The sequence below is a fragment of the Leuresthes tenuis genome, unplaced genomic scaffold (genome assembly GCF_036924035.1).
Source record: "Leuresthes tenuis unplaced genomic scaffold, fLeuTen1.0.hap1 SCAF_12, whole genome shotgun sequence".
NCBI lineage: Eukaryota > Metazoa > Chordata > Actinopteri > Atheriniformes > Atherinopsidae > Leuresthes > Leuresthes tenuis.
This window is the reverse complement of record NW_027325366.1, coordinates 16,108,916-16,126,498: the sequence shown is the minus strand read 5'-3', so window position 1 is coordinate 16,126,498 and position 17,583 is coordinate 16,108,916.

Sequence of the window (17,583 nt, the reverse complement as noted above, 5' to 3'; positions counted from 1 at the left end):
TTTTTTTGTGGGCAGTATGGCTCCATGCTTTCAGGTTGTTTACGCTAAACTTTGACTCTCATACTTCACACTTTAACTCTTCAGCCCAGCCTTTGTTTTTACAATCTTACACTGTCTTACAAGGCAAGGCAAGGCAAGGCAAGTTTATTTGTATGGCACAATTCAACAACAAGGTAAATCAAAGTACTTTACAGAGACATTAAAACAGTAGAAATAAAAAGCACAGTTTAAAATTTAAACAAAAAAAGAAATAAGAACAATAGATAAAATCAGAACAATAAAGATAAGATTTAATAAAATGATCATTTTAAATAAAATGGTATAAATGAAAGATAAGATAAAATAAACTGTAATAAAAATTACAAAAATGTAAATGATGATAAAATCAGTAGTTAAATATGATTACGTTTTGAAACTCAAACCTATTTGGAGCTTTATTCAAATACAGCTGAAAATAGATGTGTCTGAGTGTTTCAGCTGATCTGAGGCTTTCTGGGAGTTTGTTCCAGACATGTGGAGCATAGAAGCTCAACGCAGCTCCCCCATGTCTGGTTCTGACTCTGGGAACTGATAAAAAAACCAGATCCAGATGACCTGAGGAGTCTGGAAGGTTCATACTGGGTCAGGAGGTCACTGATGTATTTTGGTCCTAGACCATTCAGAGCTTTATAGACCAGCATCAGAACTTTAAAGTCTATCCTCTGATGAACAGGCAGCCAGTGTAAAGACTTCAGAACTGGACTGATGCGGTCCACTTTTTCGGTCTTAGTGAAGACTCGAGCAGCTGAGTTCTGAATGAGCTGCAGTTGTCTAACTGACTTTTTAGGTAGACCTGTAAAGCTATTACAATAATCAAGCCTACTATAGATGAATGCATGGACTAGTTTTTCCAGGTCTTGCTGAGACATCAGATATTTTAACCTTGATATATTCTTAAGGTGATAGTAGGCTGACTTTGTTATTGCCATAATGGGTTTTTCCAAATTTGGGTCTGAGTCCATCACTACGCCCAGATTTCTGGCCTGGTTGGTAGTTTATAAGTGTATAGATTGAAGCTCTGTGGTGACCTGTAATCGTTTCTCTTTGGCTCCAAAGACAATTACCTCAGTTTTGTTTTTGTTTAGCTGGAGAAAGTTATGGCACATCCAGTCATTAATCTCCTCAAGGGCCTGTACAGGGCCTCGGTCTCCTGGTGACATTGTAATATCTGAGTGTCATCTGCATAGCTATGGTAGTTTATTTTGTTGTTTGTTCAATTCTGTGCCAGTGGGAGCATGTACATGTTAACCAGAAGAGGTCCCAGGATGGAACCTTGGGGAACTCCACATGTGATTCTTGGCTGCTCAGATGTAAAGTTACCTATTGACACAAAGTACTTCCCGTTCTCTAAGTACGTCTTGAACCAGTTTAGTACAGTTCCGGAGAGACCGCCCAGTTCTCCAGTCGTTTGAGTAATATTTTGTGGTCAACTGTATCAAAAGCAGCACTGAGATCCAGTAAAAATTAACTAAGACTGACATTTTTCCACCATCTGTATTCAGACATATATGATTAAACACTTTGGTCAGTGCAGTCTCAGTGCTGTGGTGCTGTCTAAAACCTGACCGGAAGGTATTATCATAGCAGTTATTTTGTGTTAAAAAGTGATTAAGCTGTTGAAAAAACACTTTTTCAGTGATAAAAAAATGTCTCAGAAATGCCTAAAATGGTATCCTTGAGTTATACTCTGCATGCTATGGTCTATAAACTACAATTTCTGATCAGCAGTCTCCAGATTAATGTAACGTATCATAATCTCTTGAGCTGAGGTGTTACTCTATTCATTAACTTGGCCATTAAACCTCCCACTTTTCACGCCAGTTGAGTTCTTTTGAAAATTACAGTCATCAACAAGAAAATGCTCCTCCACATTTGCAGTGCACTTCTTTAAATACCTTTTCATATACAGTACTCGTATGGAAGCCTTACGTTTTAGTTTCTCTCCATTGCAAGGGTTATTACTAATCAGATGTGATGCCTACTCAATGATCTGCACAGTCTTCATAACTGCAGATACCCCTTTATGATTCTCATACTCATACTCTTCATCAAGAGATACATCTTTTGATGTAAACTTTCAGGATTACAGTTTACATATTACAGTGACTTTCTTAAAAGAGTTTAATGCATGTTTAATTATAGCAGTCCTTGGGTTAATTTGTGATGTGATTTGTGTCAATTTCTAAACTGAAAGGCTTTGTCGTAATATGCATTTTTCTCTATTTGTTTTCGGAAAAAGTGAAATTATCAGTGAAATATCATGCAATTTATAAGATATCAGAAGTGCTTCTGTTTTCCTGTCTGAATCTGAGAGGTCGTTCCAAGTTGTTTGAGCCAGGCTGTGAGAGTAGAATCAGGCCACAATGAGAGGGTTACATTTAAATGCGGTTCCACTTCCAGAGGTATTCACATGAATTCAGAGCATTGGCGTTTGTTGCCAGTGGTCAAGTTTGAGCTTTTCCACATCTGGTTTGGTTTTTTGAGGGAGGCAATTTTGTGTAAAGGAGACAAAATTACAGGGTGCAGAAGCATAAAAAGTAAGATGTTTATGTCTGAGTTTGGAAATATGGACAGAAGTAGTTAAGATAGATGTGTAAAGCACAGTCAGGCAGCATAATGGGAGTAACTGCGACGGCTCTTTTTGTAGAGACAGAACAACACATGGTATTGTTCTGCTGTCTGTGGAAGACAATCAGTATCCAAACCTTTAACAGATACTGAAAAGTGAACTTCTTCGGTAAAACAATGATTTAGGGACACTGTGCTAAGTTTCCTTTACATTCTGTCTTATCCTTTAAGGCTGGCTTGCGACACAGCCGAGTACCAAGGACTCATGCTAATGTTGTTTTTCTGTCTTGCTGATGGTTCAGTGACAAATTTGATGTCTCTTTGGTAAATATTTAGCTCAAGGAAGCCACTGATTTCCTTAGCTTAACTTCGTATAAAAACTAAATACTAGCACTTCTTGTATAACCTGACAACCTTACTTATTATCATTGGACAGAGCCAGATTTGATAAAAAGGTTGGACTATTCCTTTGAACCAAGCTTACTGGATTAAATCCCATTTTGAGCTCTCACTCTTGGACATTACTCTGCAAAGTTTTTCCATATACTTAAATAAATAAATAAATAATATAAATAAAGAAATGTACTGAAAACAAATTACAAGGCAGCTCTTATACAACCCCAATTCAGAAAAAGTTAGGGGAAAAAAATGCAGTGATTCTTACTTGACTTGGACTTCTATTCCATTGCAGACACTATGAACCCAAGATATTTCATGCTTTGTCTTGTCAACTTAATTTCCTGAGTGAAAAACATCCATATTTGTATGTAAGACCAATAAGATATTCAAGAAACTGTTTCTGACAGCTAAGCTTTTACCACTTTGTAGTATTGCCATTCCTTCTAAAAACACCAAACAATAAAATGTTTCAGGCGTAATATTTTCCAAAAAAGTAGAGGGTCATTGTAGCATTTTTGGGTTCAAAATTCTGTCTACATTCTCTGTTGGGAATCAGGAAGGACTTCAACACGCACTTCAGTCCAGTAGCCACACCCTCCTCTTCCTCAGGCATGTCTATGTAATGCGTACAGAATGTGGTTTTGCATTTAGTGGAAAAACCTTAGATTGAAAGCCTTAGGTTGTAATGGGTTAGCTACAAAATTAAGCTGGCAAGAAAACCATGACATGTGTTCATATTGTCTGCAATTAAATGAAAATCAAAGAAAATGTACAAAAATCAGTGAGTTCTTTCATTTAAATTTCCCATACAGTCCCAACCTTTTCTGATTTGGGGTTAGAGCAAGGAGTAAGTAAACTTTTCAATGTTTTGGCTTACTTCAAATCAAAGTACTGATAATAATGGACCTTACATTTGCAACAAATGGATGCAGGCAGCCATCAAATTTTCAGCCAGTCAAATCAAATTTCTCTTCAAAAATGGGTGTTGGCACAAACTGTGTGTGTATACACAAAAGTGTATTGTGTGTATTCCACAACATGTGGCGTGCTTTATCTTTTGTTAATGCTGTCATTAATCAAAAGCCTCATGAGAGACTTTGTTCTTGTAACACAATGGGAGTCTTTAATGAAAGTATTCATTTTCCATCTTAACTGTTGATTTCAAAGGAAGCAAAACTCTACCGCTAATCATTATTAAAGATAAAAGTAACATGTAGTGCAAGAAATGAGAAACTTACTTTGAAATGATAAAAAATACCAAATCCTTTTTTCAAATTACTATACAAATAATAAGAATATCATTCATATTATTCCTGACTGTACAAAACAAATCTAATTGTGCATCCTGAATGTTATGCGTATGGATTTTAACTACCTCATTTTGTAATCTGATTACAAAGGCCAGATTACACATAAAGCACTACTGCCATACCCTGAGAGTCTTTTTCAATAAAATGGATTAAAGAAAGTGTTGCACATGTGGATTTAGGGTATAATTTGGTCTTGCAACAGAGATATCCTGAAAAACACAGAAAATGATATGTACAAAATTTGTGGGGAAGTTTATATAGATTCCAAATCATCCTTTTGGCGCTGACTACAATAATTTTAGTGATGACATGCTGCCAAAGTCATCCTGATCCCTTCAAAGGGCTTTGAAGAGCTGGCTTGATATCACGGAATGTAAGCACATTATTATTATTATTATCATCGTGTGATTGAGGACAGCCACGCTCTCAGTTTTGTTTGAATTTGCACATTTCTTTCATACAGAATGCTGAGAAAGTTTCCCACAAAAGCCAACAGATGAAAACTGATTATTTGTGCATGATCCAAAAAATAAATGTCGGCCATATGAACTTTGTTTTTGTTGCTAAATTGCACAAACATCAGCCATTTTGTCAAAAGGTTCAAATTTCAGAGACGATTCAAACGCTAAGGTAGCACTGCCTCTGCATACTTCAAGCTCTGTGAGGGGGAGATAGTCAAACATCTGTTTTTCAGGGGAATTTCCACTAGAATTTTTCCTTTCGTGGGAGAACTGCTACGGTCAGTGACCTCTCCACTAAAACTGCTCAAATCATGTAGCCGCAGGAGACTTGTCATTCATGGCTCAGCCGTAGATTCTTGAGCAAAGTAAATAATTCAACTTTCTTTTGTTGTCTTTGTGAAGCTTTTCTCCCTCTGACTTCTTAGTGAATACGTAAAAATATGCAACACAAAGAAGGCTGCAGGGCTAAACAAATGAGTAAACATGAATTTCTTTCCCTCAACTCCTTGTCGCACCATCTACAAGTCACATTCGTCAAGATTCAGGAGAAAACAGGGACAGCTGCGGTGTGTTACCGCAAACTATAACAGATTAGGAACGAGGAGACATTAAGAGGATTTGAGTCTCAAGGCTACAAATCATAACGGCATTTGGAGAAGCTGACACAACTACCGAGACAGCTGTGGTGTTCAGATAAAACAGAGGAAATGTCTGTATGTGTCATATCAGATTCAAAGGGAAGAAACTGGTGGAAAAAACATTCTGTACGCAGCGATTCACAGGTGAGTTCATTCAGCTTGCTTTGAGCTGTGCTGTGCTGCTCATCTGCATCATCACTGGCAGTCTGGCAATCCTTTATTTGCAGCAGAAAAAAAACCCACTGGAGGAGTTCATGGAAGCCCCTACATATATTATGTAACGCAGGCTAAATCAATACCAGCCAAAAGGGATGCAATATAGGGCGATTATGTTTCTTTTGGGTAATTTTTCCCTTTAATTTTTGCACTTGTATCAAGTAAAATTCTGATAGACAGTCAGGAGATATCAATCAAAAACCTACCATAAAAGAGGCTACTGATATCAGCAGAAAAACATCCTGGTGTATATGTCATCGCAGCAGCGGTGGTTTGCAGTTTTGGAGCAAGCATAGCGAGGCATTGATGCAGAGTGGAGACCTACAGGAAGAGAGCAAAGATCTGACATCTGCTTAAGTCTTGTCTGACAGATGTCCGCTTCCTCTCCAGGACTTGTTTACAGGTTACAGCATGATTGGACAACTAGGTCAAACATACTTCATTTACAGATGATGATTTTGTAGGGCACATGAACAGTCTTTTGTTCTGCCAATTAACAGAACATAGCTTAACAAGGACACAGATCAAGATGTGAAAGCTTATCATGTGTGCTTAAAATGGTTTCAAAGCCAGATTCAAGAAAAGATGCAAACACACAGACTCATTGGTGCTGCTGCTTTCTATTGTAGAGATGCACAGAAACGGTGTTCTGTTTGATGGAAAATGTTCTCCAACTGAAGCTTCCTCCTTCAGGCAAAGCTTAGACCGCCAGTTCTGGCAAGCATCTGTGGAGTTATTTTGATGTTAGAAAAGCATGACACCAGATAACTTTTCCTTTTTTCTAAAAAAAATATATATTTGGATTGCATGTAACTGCTGCCACAATCCTTCAAAGGCATGTGCTTATGCACCCCCCTCTTTCCAGTTCCTCTATCTAACATTCAATAATATCTCCCTGAAATGATTTCTCTGAAATAACTCTTCAAACCCATGGGTTAATGTGATATAGCACAGTAAGTGGCACACACACGGGTCCCTCAATAGGCTTTTGAATACCTGTAAATGATATTGTCTCCTGGAAAATAACTGAGAAGAAATTCCCTGTTTCAGAACCGGAGAAGATGGTAGTTAATGTGATATTTCCATCTGGCAAGTGTGCAGTCAAAGAGTGTGAGAAGGGATGCAAATTTCTTTCGAGATCACCATCAGATTCATAGTCTCAAACGTGACTCTGAAGTGTAAAATATATTGATAAAATGTATTACATTTAAGCTTATAATAAAGTGTCATGTTAAAGCATGACATAACTCCTCTTAAAAGATCATTTTCTCTTTACACTGTCAAATACTCAGCAGACATGTTGTAGCACACATTGGCTCGAATTTGCCAGCATATCCAGGATTTAATAAGCTTACCTTAAAATGTAAGGGTAGGGCTGGTCATTATATTTCTTTTAATCCAATAAGAATAACAATGACTTACGTTTCAAGGCCATAGAGCTCTCTCAATCTCATTCTTATCATCAGCCTTTGGGCATATTTTGAGTTGATCAAACAAACATTGGTCCTCTTGCTTCAGATAGATGTACACCTTCATTGTGCAGTAACTTAAGCTACATTCCTTGATAAATGCAATATTTTTGCATCTTTCTGTAACTGTAAGGATTGGACATGTTAGATGAAAGTTTGGATATACTTAAACATAAGCTCGAGTTGCCATGCTTCCGTTTTTTTAACAATCACTCAGAACAAAAATGTTTGGAGTGAACATGATTAGGATTCCTTTACAGATAGACAAAAGTGTGAAAACGAGTGGGAGGTGATTGGTTGCAGGATGTCAACAGTAAAGATGGGAGTGAGAGTGAGATGTCTTTGTCACACTGGCCGTTCTCAATTCGCTGTTCGATGTGTAAGGTAGCGTGACAGAGCTGGGGGTCAAAGCTGATGCACCTCTGAACCAGCAGCAAAAGCAGACATAGAGCTGAATAGACGTGCATGTCTAAGGCTGACACTGCTGACGATCACAGCCTTTTCACACCTAAAAGTCTACACGACCCCACGTCTGACCCCAGGTACATGCTGTTGTTATTCTGGCATGCTGCTATTTGACTGGATGAAAAAAAAAAAAAAAAGAAAAAAAAAAGATTTGTTGCTGCTGTAATGATATTATCATGAAATTATTACCAGCAGCACCAACTACAAGAACAATACTCAAGTTAGATTTTGGCAAATAAACGTTCCCCTCATGGGAAAACTGTATGGTCACCTGCGGGTACGAGGTGAAGATTACAAGCAGTTCAGTGGGCCTTAACAGCTCTGTTTCCACTACAGTGAGTGGGAGCCTATTTCTGAAGATTAAATAAACCTCCTCTACCCAACTGGTGCCACAGCTCATTTATCCTCTCGCCAGTTTTGCAATAGTCTGCTGTAATTACTCCAAAAGTCTTAACCATCCATAAATGCATTTACAACTAAGAAAAAAAAAAGGCCAAGACCACCGTCTACACCAACCATGGTATCACTGTTGAGCCCAGAAGAAGTTTAACATGTATTCAAAGATCAAACAACACCGAAAAGTCACAAAGCCTAGACAAAACCATTATCAAAGTACATAATGACAGCATGCTATTTCACAGCACCAATGATACAATGTAAATCTACCTCTCTTTAGTCAGTATGAACAAGTGAAGGGCATCAATGGCAGCATAAAAATGTTATCTTTGTAGGGTGGTGAAAGGTTTTTTTTGTTTTTTTGGCAGGGTGCTGGGATGAGGAACTTCTTGGTGCACTGTCAAAAAGTGTTTCCAGTAGCCTGAGCTCCCCAACAACTTTCAGTGTCCTGTTTGATCTATCATATGACAGCAACTCAGGGTGGACAGGTCCTCGTTTCTCTTGATTACTAGTGCAGCACTTTGCCAGTAACTTTATGAAAAGTTCAGAGACTTTTCACTTGAAGCTCTTGGAACGAATGCACAAAACCAGCAGGGTGCTCTGAAAATGGGGGCAGGGTGCAACGCCTTTTCTCCAGGCTGCCATATACAGTACGCTCTCTCATCATTGGAAACATTTTAAAACATTCAAGCGCACTATCAGCTTGCAAAATTCAAATATCTCAAATTAAATAAATGTTTGTGAAAGGCGGGACAAATGTATGCACCAGTTTTCACAGAGCTTTCATAATCATGAAGGAATGGGACATGCTGAAAGTATGGCTTACTGTGCCACAATGGGATGAAAACCATAGGATGCAGAAATCCTTTCTGACAACTTATGAAAGAAAATTTTGTTGCTGGGCTGAATAATAATAATCATAATCAAGGACAGAGCCCTACTGGCTTTAGCCTTTGGACCTTTTTATGTGAAAAAAGAATGTGAAAAATGACACTAATTATAAATATTCTGAATAGAATAATTATAAAGACGTGTGAAAGTTAATCAAACTGAAAAGACAATTTATCTGTCAAACTGAACTCTGTGACACTCAGTCAAGATTTCAGAGAGCTTTGTGAGCCAGCAGACGTCCCGATGCTTATTACTCTCAAAGTATTGACCAGCCTCTGACGGAGGAACTTTTGTCTGTATCCAACTTGGCCATTAACACAGAGAGCTCAGCAGCGATCAGTCAAAAATACAATGTGTATTGACAATGAAGCAGGATTTTCATCCGAATACAAATACCTCAGTTTGATCTCACAGTGCATCAGAAAAGCAACTTGTCAGGTGGCTGTATGACTGGCTTGAAACAGGAAAGTGCTGTTAAATGCTAATCCTTACATCTAAGGCTAAAAAAACCGACAGCTAACATTAAGCTTTGCTAAGGGTTTTATAACATGTGAGCAGGTACGGAAATTCTTTGATAAGATGGTTGAAAAGAAAAGCACCTCTTTGAGAATGGCAGTAAGTTCGGAGGGTTGACTGCAACATATCAGTGTCTCCGTCATTTCAGATGGATCAAGTGGGCAAGTGGTGGATTAGATGAGAGGATGGGAAATGAAAAATTTTGGCGCACTGAGAAAGCAATTTTACTCTTTATTCAGAGGACTGCTGTGCTGAGAGCAATGCTAAATTGTGTTATTTTTGAATGTGCTTAGTTTTCCTCATGTTATTCAGAATTTCTTCCAGTACCAGAACCCAGATTTAATAACATGAGCTTTAGGTGCTTAGTGAAGACGTTGCCAAGCTGTAAATTTTTGTTGTACACTGATGCATTACATTGTGGCTGATGACGACAGCATGACAGGTGGTCTGAAGAGTTCCACTGAGTACATTCCCTATTCGCTCTGAGACAGGTGACCTTTAAACGACACAACAGGAGGATGTTTCTGGAAGTGTAAAGGTCACAATACCAGGCCGGCTAAAAATACTAACAATGCCTGGGTGGCAGTTAGTAAGCAAACTGATCAGCTGACTTGATTTGATAGTTTTTTTTTGGACATACAGAATTTTATTGTCAGTGTCCCACCAAAGATAACTGCAATGTTATCTTGATTTAAGTAAGTAAGTACATTTGATTTAGATAGCACTTTTCACAGATAAAAATCACAAAGTGCCTCACAGATAAAACACAATACAATAAGAATAAAATAAAACACAATACACTGTGAAACACCAGTTTAATCAATTAAAAGCTTTTCTGTATAAAAATGTCTTCAGCTGCTTTTTAAAAAGAGTCACTGGAGCCTATCCCAGCAGTCATCGGGCAAGAGGCGGGGCACACCTGAGGTACACTCTGGACAGGTCACCAGTCCATCACAGGGACACACAGAGACAAACAACCACATACATGCTCACACTCACTCCTAAGGACAATTTCAGAGACACTAATTAACCTAACATACATGTTTTTGAACAGTGTGAGCCAGAGTACCAAGAGAGAATCCACTCATACACAGGAAGAACATGCAAACGCCACACAGAAAGACCCCAGCTGAAAGTTGAACCTGGATCCCTCCTGCTGTGAGGCGACGGTGCTAACCACCACACCACCGAACAAATTTCTACTATTTGATTTATGACATTTATAGCTGACATGTTTTCTGATGTCAGGGGTCACCTTGTCTGGAACTATTATCACAGTTTCAGTTTTCTCATTGTTTAACTGAAGACAGTTGTTGCTTAACCGTCACTTGATATCTGTAAGACAGGTAAACAAGACAATTATGAAATTCAGAAGTTTTAAAAGAGCAATATATCTGGATGTCGTCGGCATAGAGATGATAAGAAATTTTATTGTAACATCTAAAAACTTGGCCACGAGGAAACATGTACAGCAAATTCCTGAAAACAGTTTATCATGATACTGTGATCGACAGTATCAAAGGCAGAGGAGATTTCTCCCTTTGGCCCATCATACATAAATAAAAAGGTCCAGGCAAACTCACCCAGAGCCAAGCAAAACATTGCGATACAACAAAGAGACAAAACCACATGCTGGAATAGATCTCTGGTTGATGCCTTTAAGCAGCAGATTTAATTTAAATGTCTTCATCCTGTCTTTGTGTTCATCATCTTGAGTTTATAAAACACACATAAAGCAAGCTGTTAGCCTGCAAACTTAAATGCTAAAGCTACTGTAGTTTATAGTGCTGTATGTATTGTTTATGTTGATAAATGATTAAGTGCAGGTATACTGACGATGTAAGATATTAAGATGCATTAAATCACTAACAAGTAAATCGTAACCAAATTTAATTGAATCTCTAGTAGGGTGAGAGGCCCATACTGGTGGCCATTTTTTGCTGCAAACCATACCTCAAACTGGCACAATAGCCACATATAAAGTGATGGCTGACCCCAACCAAGAGGAAGGGGCGTATATATTGTCTCGACTTTTACTTAGTTATGGTAGATCTTGCAAAACAAAGCCAGCGTGGTCAGAAGTGACCTTTTAGAGAGGGACAAAAGTGATAGCCAAGATTCTGGCACCCAAAATCTCTGATGTAATATAAACTTGATTAATCACCTTGTCATTATGCTTGCTAATTGAGAGAACAACAAGAGACAAGAGAACTGGACACCTGAATGAGACGATTAGGGTGAGAATAGAAGAGTTGAAGAGACAGATTAACAAATGAAAAACGATAGAAGCATACAAATAGAAATAAAGAATATTATAACTGAAAAAGTCTTTGCTCAAAATTAAAAAGTGATCTCAACTATCCCTTTATAGCACAGTCTAACAAAATTGTAATGGAAAATTGTAAGAAAATTAATGATAAAATGTTTTGCAAATACCCATTTTAAAAGTCAAATAATTGTACACTAGATTTCCTTTCATAATCCCTTTTGCCTATTCACCAATGTATGTTGTTTACATTATTCATATTATATAATCGCCTTTTGACAGTCTCTGAACCATAAATAGACAAACAGCTTAATTTTGAGCAGCCACAAGACACTCTGCTTCTCCTTTAACTCCTATTGGGAATCAAATGTGTCTGTCTGCTGCTACTGTTTACAAGTCCATTAGATCAATATAACAACCCTAATGGACCAGGTTTTATATTCAACACCATACAATCAATTATCTCAGAGCCACCACCACATTCTCCTTCTCGTGGATTACAGCTGGCCACTCTTCTTGCCTTTGTTGTTCTGTATGTACTGAGCTGGGCCTTGAGGGGGTCTGATTTCACTCTCTGATCAAAAGCACCGGTCAAACACATAGACACAAATGTCGGACAGCTCACTCTTAAAGAAGACACAATAGGCCCTGTTGAAGAGATGCAGACAATTTGCATCATCAACACGCGTGAAAGTAGAAAAAATATTGATTTACCGTGCATTTCTTCTTAAGAGTGAAAGTGGGTTGCAGATTTTTTTTGACTGTCTTTAGAATGAGTCACGTAGAAAATGGTCAATGAATTTTTTTCCAGCAGACAGTTTATAACCCTCACTTAAAGGTGAGCAAAGGGCAGTTGTATTTGGTTAATTGACAACCACAATTATCACTATTAGTGCGACTAAATACAAATGTGAAATGCTTTACTTGATATGTTTTCTTTTCACTTTAATTACTGTTAAATTTCAGAAGGAAACTTATTCACACAGCAGTTACCCATCTAAATCTTTTTTTATTTTCCTTTCTTTTCAGATAAGGTTTTATCTTTGTCAACATACATTTGACAATATATTCATGCTGTAGCATTTTTGTGACTATGTGTCTCCACGCTGTTGTTAGGTGGTGGAATGTGCTGGCTACAAAGCTCCTGGAGAAATAATGGTCCTCTGGATCCCTTAAATGCTGACAACAGTTCACCTAAGGGAGACAGTTGGTGATTCGAGCCCAATTAATATCCACTTCAAACACACTGACCGATGTGATGTGCCATTCAACCCTTACAATTAATGCTTGCTTGAACTAGTGAGGAAGTCAATTGAATTTGCAGAGAACCAATTACCGGCCTCTGTTTCCGAGTACAATTTTCCTAGAGTGTTGTAGATAATCTTGTTGTGTTATTTCCCCTCTTTTTTTTCTATAATTTTTCTTAATGACCACATTCAGCTCAGATTCCAGCCTTAAACTATTTCACTTTTGAATCTTTGAAGCAAAGCTGCTGCAATTCAAAATCATTGAAGCCTGCTTTGTCTTGGTAAGGAAATTTCAAAGTTACTGTATGACACTAAGATAATTTCTAATGCATGACTCCTTTTATGATGAAAGGGAAAATCTCTTTTCTTCCATTTGAACACATGTCCCAGCAGATCCTTTTGTAGCTGCAAGGAAAATTTTCAGTCAGCGAACCATCATACATTCACGCATGAAATATACATTAAGAGTGGTGCAATGATAAGTCCAAGATTTGACGCTGAAATGCAGAGGTGGGTTAAGATTCAATGAGTCATCGAGGTTAAAATGCTGCTGCAGAGACATGATTATCAGCAGTGTGCAATGATATCATATCTTCTGGAGTCAGTCTCTTCATTGAATCATATTTATGCTGATTTAAATTGGGGTAATTGGTACATGGCTCTTCTCCATTAGGAAACAAGAACAATTATATAAAAAATAAATTACGTAATGACCATAGAATAGTGCTAGCAAATGAAGAAAGTAATTAGCACTCTCATTAACAACTACGAGCAGTCACAGTGCAGTTTGGTACATTGTATATTGATCAGCACCCCCTGCTTTGTACATAATTTAACAGGATATTGATGTTTTTTTTTTTTTTCAGGCGACAACCTTTTTGAAGATGAAGATGAAGATTTTTTTTTGTCTCAAAAAGGCTCAGATGTAGCTGAGTGCAAAAAATCCCACTTGTGGGTAAAAGAGGATCTATTCTGTCCTGTATTTAGTTCCCATCTTTTTCATTTGTATCAGAGAGCAGATGTGTCTGTGCCCTCACGCTCCAGCTGTGCTCTATCCAAGGGTAGCAGGTTTTCCTATCAGCCTCCCACCAGCCCAATATGGGACTGAGGTAAGCAACCAACTTCAGTGAGGACAGCTCTCCTATTTTTTCCTGTACACTTACAGCCAACTAACCTCACTCATTGGCCCAATGGGTGGCATTCTGTCGACAAGCTGATGCCTGACAGGGTTGCATATTAGTGTTATTGATTACTTATTAGATTAGACAGGGTTTGTCAGGAAGACAGAGGGTGGCTTTTTGTAGGAAATGCTGCCCACAGCAGCTGTGATCCAGCTGGTGAATCAGCAGAAAGCTGCTTTGGCAAGATCAACAGTTGGAAAAAATACAATCAACCCTCTAAAATGTGTTACAGTTATATCTTTCTCTGAAGTAGAGGTCAACAGCTGCCTCTTCAATCAGGCCAGCTGGGGGAGATTACGAAAGGGCACAAGAGGATTAACGAGCACAAAAAAAGAGAAGAAAGATAGAAAATGGAAACTCAACAACAATATTTTAAGTTCTCTGCTTCAAAATAGTCACATATTTTTAACTCTGAAAATATTCCGTTACTGGCTTACAAGTAATAGATATCTGCTGTAACAGACAAGAAAACGTGATACCCAGTCTGTCGTGATGCTAAATGGAGAAACTGGCACGAAACCAAAATCATTACATTTTTTACAGATGCATTTGCATTGTGGATGTTTTGGGACACCCAGCAAACTTTTTCAGTGATGCATTTCAGCTGGAGGGGCTTTCCTTTTTGCCTGCACCTTTATTTGAGCCTTTTCAAGGTGAGGCAGGACTCATAACCCGTATTTTAAAGGGAAAATATTTTTACAAAACTTGACAATATAACTTTTGATATATATAAACCTAACAAAATGAGTGAAAGTCAAAGCAAACAATAAAGGAAATTTTAAAGTATAAACTAATATTAAGTGCAAAAAGTAGCAGACTGGATGGGATACAAATATAGATCTATTGGCTAACTGTGTAGAACATCACCTCCACATATAATATCGTTTTTTCCCCTGTTGAACTGAAAAACACTCCTGTTTTTGACAAAATTCCATGTGACTGTGCATAACTGTATGTAATCATTTCTGTGGCCATGTACCCATGAAAATAAGAGAAAATCATGTCCAGATGCACAAAGCAATGGGTTGCATTTTGAACCCATAAACTTCGAATCAGTTCTGACCAGTGATAAACAGAAAATAACTTCTGCGGCTATGTAAATAAGTGCATTCTTTCCTATTTTTTTTCCAAGCTCCAAACACTCCTAAACTTAACCAAAAAGGGACTAAAAACAAAAAAAATTAAAAGAATGTTTAAGGTCTATACCAAATGAAGTACTTATTTTTGCTCAAACCTAACTAAACTATGACTGAAAACAAGGTAAAAAGAATTTGTCTATGGACCAAAACTAATACCAATTTCGTGTTTGAAAGCCTAAATTTGTGCCCAAAGCCAATCAAATAGTTTTGGTGCCTTAATCTAACAAAAAAGCAAAGGTGAACTTACAAGAAAAACAAATTGATCTGAAATTAAAAGGCTCAGTGTTTCAGTTCCACCACAACTCTTCAATAAGATAAAAGACAACTTCTGCATAGTTCAATCTGCTTTGACATTACTGCAGCATCTGACAACTTTGGACTGAGAATGTGTTTTGACTTCTTCGTTGGAGTTGTAGGCGCAGACAGCCTGTTAAACCCCAATGGTGGCAAAACATGACTTACACTCACCAGAAAACAGTTAACTGTATATGTTTATTGCCAATAATTAATACAATCAGAGGTTCATAATTAATTTGACTATTTCGAAGCTTGGTCTTGTCATCATGAGAGGAACACTATCTGTACTTCAGGAGGTAACACAAAAAAAGAAAAGAAAACAGATTGGGACCACAGATTTCATAATCAAACACATTATTTTGTCCTATCATATTGTTTAATTCTATTAAATTGAGATGATTGGGGTTTCAATGAAATCTAACTCTCATTATGAGGGTTTAAATATTTAAGCTTTTAAGCTTATAGAATTTCTAAATACCAGAGACTAATTTTGGTAGAAATAAAAGTTCAATTATGTCCACAACAAGTGATATCTGAGAACTTCAAAGCGCCAGTAAGATTCATATGAAGCCATAAACAGCCAAAGCCCTTGGAAATCAATCAGTGGTTTAGAGAAACAAGCTCAGTCTGACACTCTCAAGTGGCTTGCCGTACAATGAGAGCTGGGTGTTTATCCAAAACTGCCAGGCTTAGTGGTGTTGTTAATTAACAAAAGGGATTATTCTCCAAAATAATTTGAAAAGTGCCTTGGGAATGTCTCACTACAAAAACTAATATCACAGAAAGAGAATGTTTTTGTCATTACAAGACATTTTGTTGATGCCTGCAGCTTGTCAGACAGCTGAGGTTGTGAAAGCTGTAGAATTTGTGGAAAAATCTGGCAGAAAAAAAAGTGTTAATAACTTCCTAAAAAGAGGGAGGTTAATAACAAGTTTTTATTATTAATTCTTATTATTTTTTGGGAGAACTTCACAAGAAAGAAAAGTTGCATCTGTGGTAACCATGGCCACAATAAGAAGTCTATGAGGATTACAGTGATTTCATGTGGTTGGGTTGATCTGCCATGGATAACAACCTTTAGACTGCTCACTGAACTCATCAAAAACTTTAAGCGTCTTGTTACATTGTCATGTTTCCAATTGGCTTGAATTGGGCTATATTATTTTAGTGCCTTGAGATGACATTTGTTGTAATTTGGCACTATATAAGTAAAACTGAATTGAATTGAATTTATCTGGAAAAGGCATTCATAAAGCAGCTCTTAGGTCTCAATCCAGAAGATGTAATAGCTACCGTACATTTGTCCGCAGCACCAAAAGGCAGTTGTGTCACAATGAAGGCTCTAAAATTCTAGGATGGCAATGTTTTGAATCAACCATTGTCTTACACAGGGCAGCGGTCATGTGGCCTGATTGCAAAACCAAACTTTGTATTTTTTTAATCTCCAAACCTAATCATCCATTTTCATTCCTAAACCTAACCATAAGGGGCAGTGATGCATAAAAGTAAAACAACTTTGAGACTTTTTCCTCCCATATACAGGCCCATGGCTCGTTTTCTCATGCACACCAAAAAAAAAGCTGTGATGGCATTCAAGGAATAAGTCAACTCTAGCCGTCTAGTGAAGTGTGAAATTGCTTCAATAAAGTAAACGGCCCAGTTGTAAAAAGGGTGTATTTTAGCCCTAACTATAGTTGTTTTTTAACCTAACAAACTACTATTGACTTATATCACTAACTACGTGACCCTATTGCCTTAATCCAACCACAAAGTGTTTCAGTGCAACATGTTGCGTTTACATGTAATAAAGGGAAATTAGTAAAATGGCATCTTTTAGGGCGTGGGTTGCATTGTAAAAAGAACATATTTTAGCCCTAACAAAGTCATTTTGATTTCTAACTCAAGCAAAGTATGAAAAACCAGAAATTGACAAAGGAAAGTAAATGGGCTGTTCTGGTACATTGCTTTTCTAGTCTAGCTGACCACTCAGAGCTTTCACACTACATGCCACATTCACTCACACACTCATACAGCACATCTTAGAGACCTGTAGACTATACAGAGCTTTCTTCTAAGCATTCACAC